We start from the raw sequence: 8,382 nt of genomic DNA, 5'->3' as shown, positions 1-8,382 counted from the left end.
GCAAGCAGGCTCCGGTGGCGCTGCAATAATTGTTCAAACTGCCAGTGCTGCTCTAAAACACGAACTTTAAACGAGCCTAGAAGCGGTTGCTTCCACCTTGTTGCATTCAAAACAATTACAGTGGTGTATGTGTACCTGGAACTAGAGTCACTAACTGAGCTTTCAGAGTACCGCCATTGAGGCACGTAAGTGAGCAATGGCTGACATTTCGGTGTTTATAAGCGTTTCGAGATTGTCGCTTTAACGCCTCGCCGCAAAAATTCATCGGGTCATTTGTAAACAACACCGCCGAAGACGCAGCAAAATGGCATCTTTGAGCGCGCTTTTGCAGCTGAAATGCTGCTAAGCGCGGGATGTTTGATCCGCATTGGGAACGATGTCAGCCGCACGCAACCATAGAGCAGGTATGACAAGACAAGGCCACCACGGTTGGCTAATAGGAAACGCATAAACAACCAATTGGCGGCACCCATGAACCATCGCAGTTTAAACAAATGCCACGTGACGCGAACTGACCAATGATTATGGCGGCGGCATAGAACAGTTGGAGAAAAAAGTGCCGGTACTCTGAAACTTTATCTAGTGAAATTACCTGGAACCACACCTCACAATAACGCTGAATGATTTAAAGGCATACTACACCAACTATCGGCGCGGTTTTTAATAGAGGGTGATTTTAATGCCCACCCTTCTTTTTGGGAGTGTGAAAAAACTGACGCTAGAGGCAAGACTTTAGAGGATTTTATTTTGTTCAGTAGTGTCTGTTTTCGGAACACCAGCAGACGTGCATACCTACATACCTCCAAGATCAGGAAAGATGGGCTGCATACATTTATTGCTTAGCGCGCCCTCTGGTTTCAGCAATTTTAGCGATACAGTTCATTGGGGAGCGACCTGTGCTCATCAGCGTAACATCTTCACCAACAATTATTCGGGCAAAACTACGCCATTGGACACTTCAGTTTGGCGACTGGGCCTTTTTAACTCCGAAGCAAGTTTACACAGTTTTAGGGCGAAGCCCCTTAGGGGCTTGGGCTGTCATCATCTCATGTCGTCGTCTCATCTCATCGTCGGTGTTTTCACGGTACTAAAACAGCGGGATACTCGTTTTCTAATGCCTCGGGCTTGAACTTAGCGCATATAAAAGAACACACCGGGACACTCGTTTTTCAACGCCTCGCGCTAGAAGGCTTCGTGCTTCAAAGGCATAAGACTTTTACAGAAAGCTGTGTACCTTTACCCCGCAATGGTTTCATCCTAATTGGCAATAACACCAAGGCGGCAAGAGTACACTTATAAACTGCATGCTTCGCCCCTCTCCAGGTCTCACGTTAGTGTAGATGGCCCGGGATTTTTTCGCACTCTCTCAGCATTGACAAACTGAAGAAGTGTTGACATCGTGCACTGTTATTGCCGCACGCATAGCTATTCCTCCGTCAACCGAAGCGGAGGGTGTCAGGAGGGCAAAAACCAGAAAGAAAAAGCATGATGTGTCTTTCGACGGCGCCGAAGGCAGAAAAACCTACTAAATTTTAAAAAGAAAGCTAAATAGAGGTACATCCGCCGCGCGGCGGATGAACATCTATTTAGCGTTCTTTTTAAAATGCTGAGAAACCTCATGGCAAAATCATGTCGCGTCCATAAGCAGCTCAGTCACACAAAAAGGCATGAAGTAAGTTCCTAAGCCAAATGGGACATGCTCCTACACACACTACCTTTTTTAACAGCACCGGATGTACACACAAGCATTGACAAAAATGAAAATATATTGGATAAATATTTCTCGATATTTTCAAGTTCTGCACAATGCGCAGAAGCGTTTTTGAAGTACAAAGACACAGCAGAGAAACGGAGTGCCAACAAGGGGCGGCACTAACGACTCATAAAACAGTTTAACTGCACCCAAGAAATTAAAAGAGCTCTATTCGCCGGTAAGCATACTGCCCCGGCCTAGATGGTTTACACTGAAAAACCGTCGCACATCTTTCGGGTACTTCTGAAGCACTTCTGATGTTTTTAAAACAAAATTTGATAACAAGAAAAATTCCGGAAGCATTGGAAAAAGCATTGATTGTAGCGTTCTTTAAACCTGGAGAGCCGCGAACCTCTCTTAGTAGTCCCACACCCATAGCCAGCTGTCTAGCCAAAACGTCGGAACTTCGGCTGAATATCAGGTTGAACTTTTTCGTACAATAAAATGAACATTTTGGCGTTAGCCAGAGCGGTTTAGAAAAAGCGTGTTGAACAACGGACCATCCTGTCCGCCTCAAAAATACCGTACGAGAAGCACTGATCCACAAACAACACTGCCTTGAAGTCTTTTTTGACTTATAGAGGCCTTACGACACCACATGGAGGCTGGGAATCATGCCTCCACTTGCAGAACTAGGCATCCGCAGAAGAATACTCCATTGCCTGTACGACTTCATGGCAAACCGTTCCATTGAAGTGCGCCTAGGCTCAACATTATTGATGAGCTTTGCACAGGAGAATGGGGTGCCTTAGCGCTCTATTCTAGTAAGGAAGAAGAAAACTTTATTAAGAAAGGATGGCCCGGATTCTAAGATTATGTATTCTAAGCACAACACTGTTTGTCATTAAAAAATTCTGCAGAAATTCCGAGAATTATGTACTAATGCGTATCATTCTTATGCCGCTTGTCTTGAGTTTTTGTCTTGCCGCTGGTCTTGAGTTGTGTTGAGCCTTGAGTGTTTCTTGAGCTGAGTTTGAATTTAGTTTTTCAAAGTTTTTTTCTACCAACTATATCCATTTACTCTATTCTAACGATTCGAAGTGGAACATTCGCGAAAACTGCATTATGGCTGAAATGCAGGGTGTTATACGGTTCGCCATTTTCCGCAGTTGCCTAATATTTTTCTTATTTTTTAGTTTGTCGAATTTTCGTTCGACCAATTACCTCTATTTACACTGTTATAACGATTACATTTCGAACTTTCGGGAAATCTGCAATATTGTGGAAATGTAGGGCGTTACATGGTTGGGAATTTTCCGTAATTATTTTACATAATCTTTATTTTTTTAGCTTTCCAAAATTTCGTTCTACCATTTATCACAATTTACGCTATTATAACGATTACCTGTTGCACTTTCGCGAAATCTTCATTATTATGGAATTGGCATGCGTTGTAGCTTTTGACCTTTTCAGTACTTTTTCAGTATTTCTTTTGTTTTTTAGTTTTTCAGTATTTTGTCCGACCAATTATCTCAGTTTACGCAATTATAACGATTACAGATGGAAGTTCCGCGATATCTGCATTTTTGTGAAAATGCAGATATCGAGGGCGTCACGGTCCAGGCTGTGGGGTACTGGGCAAAGAATTCTACGCGTTAATTAACTCTATAACCAAGATAATTGCAAAGTCGTTTGTGTATTCAGTTCATGTTGATGATCTTTAAATAGCTTGCTCATTACCCAATGTAGCGACACGCGAAATGCAAGAAGAGTTGACTATAAAAAGACTAACAAAATGGGCACGCAAAAAAGGTTTCTACTTTTCACCACACATAAGAGCCTCTATGCTTTTCACATTCAAATGAGGGTTACCGATCGATCTTACTGTGTAACTGAAGGAAAGCAATTCGCCCGTACAAAATGAACATAAATTTATTGGCGTAACATTTGACAAAAAACTCACTTTCCTTCATCACATAAATACCCTGAAAAATAAAGCATCCCGAGCTCTGAACGTTTTTAGAGACCTTTCACGCAAACATTGGGTTTCTGTCAGGGTATGTTTTTTACGACTTTATCGGTCTGTTGTACGCTCCTGCTTGGATTATGGTTGCATTGTGTATGGGTCAGCCAAGCAGTGATACTTGAAAGGACTGAACCCAATACACAATTTAGATTTATGTCCCTCGTCTGGGGCGTGTAGGCCATCACCGATAACGTCCTTACGTTGAAACCAACGAACCACCACTTGCGGACGAAAGAACCACGCTAACCTGCTCATACCTGTTCACTGCCAAAAAATCTGCGTTATCCCACAGTTAAAAATGCCCGTCTAGGACACTGTTTATTAAGAAACACCAGCAGACAGACAATTGCTTGTCCAGTTTGAAAAAAAAATGCCTGCTTTGAGTTTGAGCCATTGGCTGATGACCACAAGGATCCGGGTTTGATCAACGCATCAGGCTGCGGTTTTTCAGATATAAATGAAAAACGAAAACATCGATGTGTGGGGATTCCAACGCACGTAAAGAGACCCAGGTGGTTTAAATTTCTCTGCCGGCCTTAAATATACGGTGCAACTAATAGCAGATGAGTAGCTTCCCGCAATGAAACGCGCCATGATTATTTGACACGTGTGTTTTCACGGGCTCATCTCGTGGCTTTAAACTATTTTGCGCCGAGTTACGAGACGGATAATTAGTCTATTTCGTTGCCTTCAGCCATCGAATAAGCGAAACACCCAAATGTAGATTTTGCTCTAGCAATCTGTTCTTTTGTGCAACCCTTAACATGTCCAAACATGCCACCACGTCGAATGCAGCGAGCGGTGATGCCTGGTATAAAGTCAGTGTTTCACGATCGAAATACTGATAACAGATATAGCAGAGAAAGCTGTTAACGTATGAGATGCACTTTCTCCTTTTTCAAGAAACTTTCTACGCTGACCTTGCCGCCGCTAAGTATTTCATCTTGGATGAAAAACGGCTTTAAATCAGTAGGCGACACATGCAGAACGGCAGGCGGGTCCCGCATTCTTGCATTTTCCCACCGCTAATACTTTCCTCGTTTTTGCGATTTCGTCTTTTCAGGGATCCTTCCTTTTAGGATATGCGCTGCACTCCCTATAGTCTAACTCACTGCTCTGCTGCTTATGCCACTAGTTCCGGGTGGGATGCGAACCCAGGAGCTCCACTTTTCTCCACTTTTTTTCAGTCTTTCAAAATTACTCATCTGTTTCAACAAAAATAAACGACCTACCGCATTTTCCCCTTGCTTTCCTTGGCATTCTTGACTTCCAACCTTTATTTATGTCTCAATTAATTAACAAGCCCCTCATTTCTCATGTTGATTCGCTATATGCGAAGCGAGGGTCTCTGTTCTGGCAGTCTTGGTGCCATAGTCTCTTGGTGCCATCCCAACCCACGACCCCCAGAATACGTGTCTGGTGCGGTGACCACTACGCTACTGGCGGGACTATTTTCCCCTACACTTTCTGGGGTATTTATGTTAAGGTATTTTTGTTTCCTTGTTTGGGGGTGGTAGCCAGTGCCACTGGGACTACTTGGGGTGAAGGGGACCTTCTTTTTAACCCCGGAACGCGACTACGACATGCCGAGAGTGGTAGACCAGTGTTAAACCCTCTTAAGCTCCCTATGGAGGTCGTGGGTTTGGATCCCACCAGGCGGTCATTTTTTTCTACACTTTCTGTCTTCATCACCCCTTGGTGCAATGGTTATTGTTCTCTTGGGTGGCCGCGCCCACGCTCGTGAATAAAGCTGACCTCAATCGTCCTCGCCTGACTGTTTCAATATATACAGTACTGCAATACACACCCGGAATTTTAGCAGGCTCGTACAGCAAAGTTTGTATCATCCTAATGGTACAAATTACAAGGTAAAGATTCAGACAATAACGGCAACAATGTACATGAAGCGAAACTTGATGCAAAGAAGGGCAACGATCGCATAGATATAAGAGATGTTATGGCAATAAACTTGTGCACTCAGAAAAAAAAGAACAGTGGCCGTGTAGATTAAGTGAAACTGTGCTTTGGTATAGTACCTTACCCAGACGAAGCAGGAATTATATGTGAGTGATTTATATTATATCGTCGAATGGAATAATTTATCCAAAACATTTAGCCTTGATGCTCAGTTTTTCCATGTAATGACATTAAACGCGCTCTCAATAAGAGATGCGTTGTGAAAGTGCGACCAAAGCTACCAAAGCTATCATAAAAAAGCGAGCACTCCTTTTCTGTAGTCTTATTTTTTAATGTTGGTTTGTGTTTAAGGGTCCTAAATAATAAATGCGTAGTGTAATGTTAGGACGATGCCACCGTTTTAGGGAATTTAGGCAAGTTGGCGCACAGGAGACCGACAGACTGACTGACTAACCTTCATTAGAGTAACGTTGACGTCACTTTATTGCCGCAATGCGATGTAAACTTTACTCTTATGAAGGCAAGTTCTTTTGTCGATACACAAGTAAACATCGTTTTTATGGTTCATGCCGTGTGTTTGACAACGTACTCATACATTTCCGAGTGCTCTTTGTGAGAGTTCGCTCTTTGTATATCTATCTATCTATCTATCTATATATATATATATATATATATATATATATATATATATATATATATATATATATATATATATATGGTTTGCAATGAGGGGCTCGTTAGGAAATACAGAAAGAAATGCCGGCAGTCTACAACGCCAAAGAAGGCATAGGGGAATGGTTAGACTATTTTTTACTGTTAGTGACGTTACATTATTTTTTATTGTTATACGTGAGAAAGAAAGAAATAAAAACACGTGCCCAGAGTGGGGACCGAACCCACGCCTTTCGATTAGATCTCGAATGCCTTACCAATTCAGCTATTCGGGCGGCTGTGTTCTCCTTCACTTTCTGGGGTATTTATATTTACTGCAACTGTATCTGACGCTTGAGGGTGGTAGCCAGCGCAACTCAGACTACACGGGAAGAAGGAGACCTTCTTTTCAACCCCCGGGGCGTGACGCGAACGTCTACAGCCTGTCATAAGCGGCTAACTGGCGGGAAACCCTCTTATACTACCTTGGCATCAAGGCTGCCAGAGCCGAGGCAATCGCTAAGCTTTCGCACGATAATAGGGTTTGGAAATGAGGGGCTCGTTAGGAAATACAGAAAGAAATGCTGGCAGTCTACAACACCAAAGAAGGCATAGGGGAATGGTTAGACTAGTGTTTACTGTTAGTGACGTCACATTATTTTTTTATTATTACGTCATTTGTATTTTACGTCTTTCTTTCTCACGTAATAATAAAAACATAATGTAACGTCACTAACAGTAAAAAATAGTCTAACCATTCCCTTATGCCTTCTTTGGCTTTGTGTACTGCCGGCATTTCTTTCTCTCTCTCTCTCTCTCACTCTCTCTCTCTCTCTCTATATATATATATATATATATATATATATATATATATATATATATATATATATATATATATATATATATAAATATATATATATAGGAACTGAGGGGCTTATCCAATTAAGACAGAATTTGTGAGGATCGCGACTTTCACGCGAACCCTTACCTGGCTAGCTTCCCATCGCGGCCGGCGTTGCACAATGCCCCTCGCTCGCGGATTCGGTGTGAGCTCGCAGACTGCACCCGCACTGGCACGCGCGGCGCCCCGCTGCTCCGGTATTCCATCGGTGAGTCGAACCATCTCGATCTCTAGCGTTGTTTAATGCCTCACTCCCAATGTTACTTTTATGGCCTACGATCAGTCTCTATGCACTGTATTTGATTTGCACGTTGCAATAAATCCTGCCATTAGTGTTTTGCCCTTGTCGCCTCCTGCCTTTGTCTGCCTCCGCAAGCAACGGACCCGTCCGCAGCCGGCGCTCGCAAGGCATGTTTGCTGAGCGCGGATAGCTGCGGTGTGGGAAATAACTAGTGCGTGAAATGTAGAATCCCACAAAATAAGGGTTGGCAGTCAAAAAAACCCCGCAAAGCAAAGGGGAGAATGTGGTAGAACATAGAAAAAGATAACGAATTTGGAAAGACTGAAAGAAAGTGGAGAAAAAAATGTCCGCCGGGTGGGATCAGAACCCACAACCTCCAGAATACGCGTCTGGTGCGATGACCACTACGCTACCGACGGGGCTATTTTCCCCTCCACTTTCTGGGCTATTGATCTTAAGTTGTTTTTGTTTACTGATACTGGGGTGCTAGCCGGCGCCACTCGGACTACTCGCGGGGAAGGGGACCTTTTTTTTAACCTGTGGTCCGTGGCTGAAGTGTCTACGACATGTCGAGAGTGGTCGACCAGCGTTGAACCCTCTTAAGCTCCCTAAGGCACTAAGACTAGCAGAACAGAGGCCCTCGCTATGCATGTAGCGAATCAGAATAGGAAATGAGGGGCTCGTCGAATTAAGACAGAAGTAAGGGTTGGTAGTCAAGAAAACCTCGGAAAGCTTTCCAAATTCTTTATCTGTTTCTATGATCTATCACATTCTCCCTTTTGTTGCTTTCCGAGGTTTTCTTGACTGCCAACCTTTACACACACACACACACACACACACACACACACACACACACACACATATATATATATATATATATATATATATATATATATATATATATATATATATATATATATATATATAGCGAATCAGAAAATGGGAAATGAGGG

The 8,382-nt window shown here is 43.0% G+C and overlaps 1 non-coding gene across 1 annotated transcript; it reads right to left on the bottom strand.

Moving 5' to 3' along the window:
* Positions 1-7,775: 7,775 nt before the first annotated feature.
* Trnat-cgu (transfer RNA threonine (anticodon CGU)) lies at positions 7,776-7,848 on the bottom strand. The gene has a single exon. It is a non-coding gene; the product is annotated as a tRNA-Thr (tRNA).
* Positions 7,849-8,382: the final 534 nt, after the last annotated feature.

The sequence above is a fragment of the Haemaphysalis longicornis genome, unplaced genomic scaffold, assembly GCF_048455015.1.
Source record: "Haemaphysalis longicornis isolate Haplotype H1 unplaced genomic scaffold, Haemaphysalis longicornis Haplotype H1 scaffold_5, whole genome shotgun sequence".
NCBI lineage: Eukaryota > Metazoa > Arthropoda > Arachnida > Ixodida > Ixodidae > Haemaphysalis > Haemaphysalis longicornis.
Note: the sequence above shows the minus strand (reverse complement) of the source record. Positions and strands in the feature narration are given on the sequence as shown.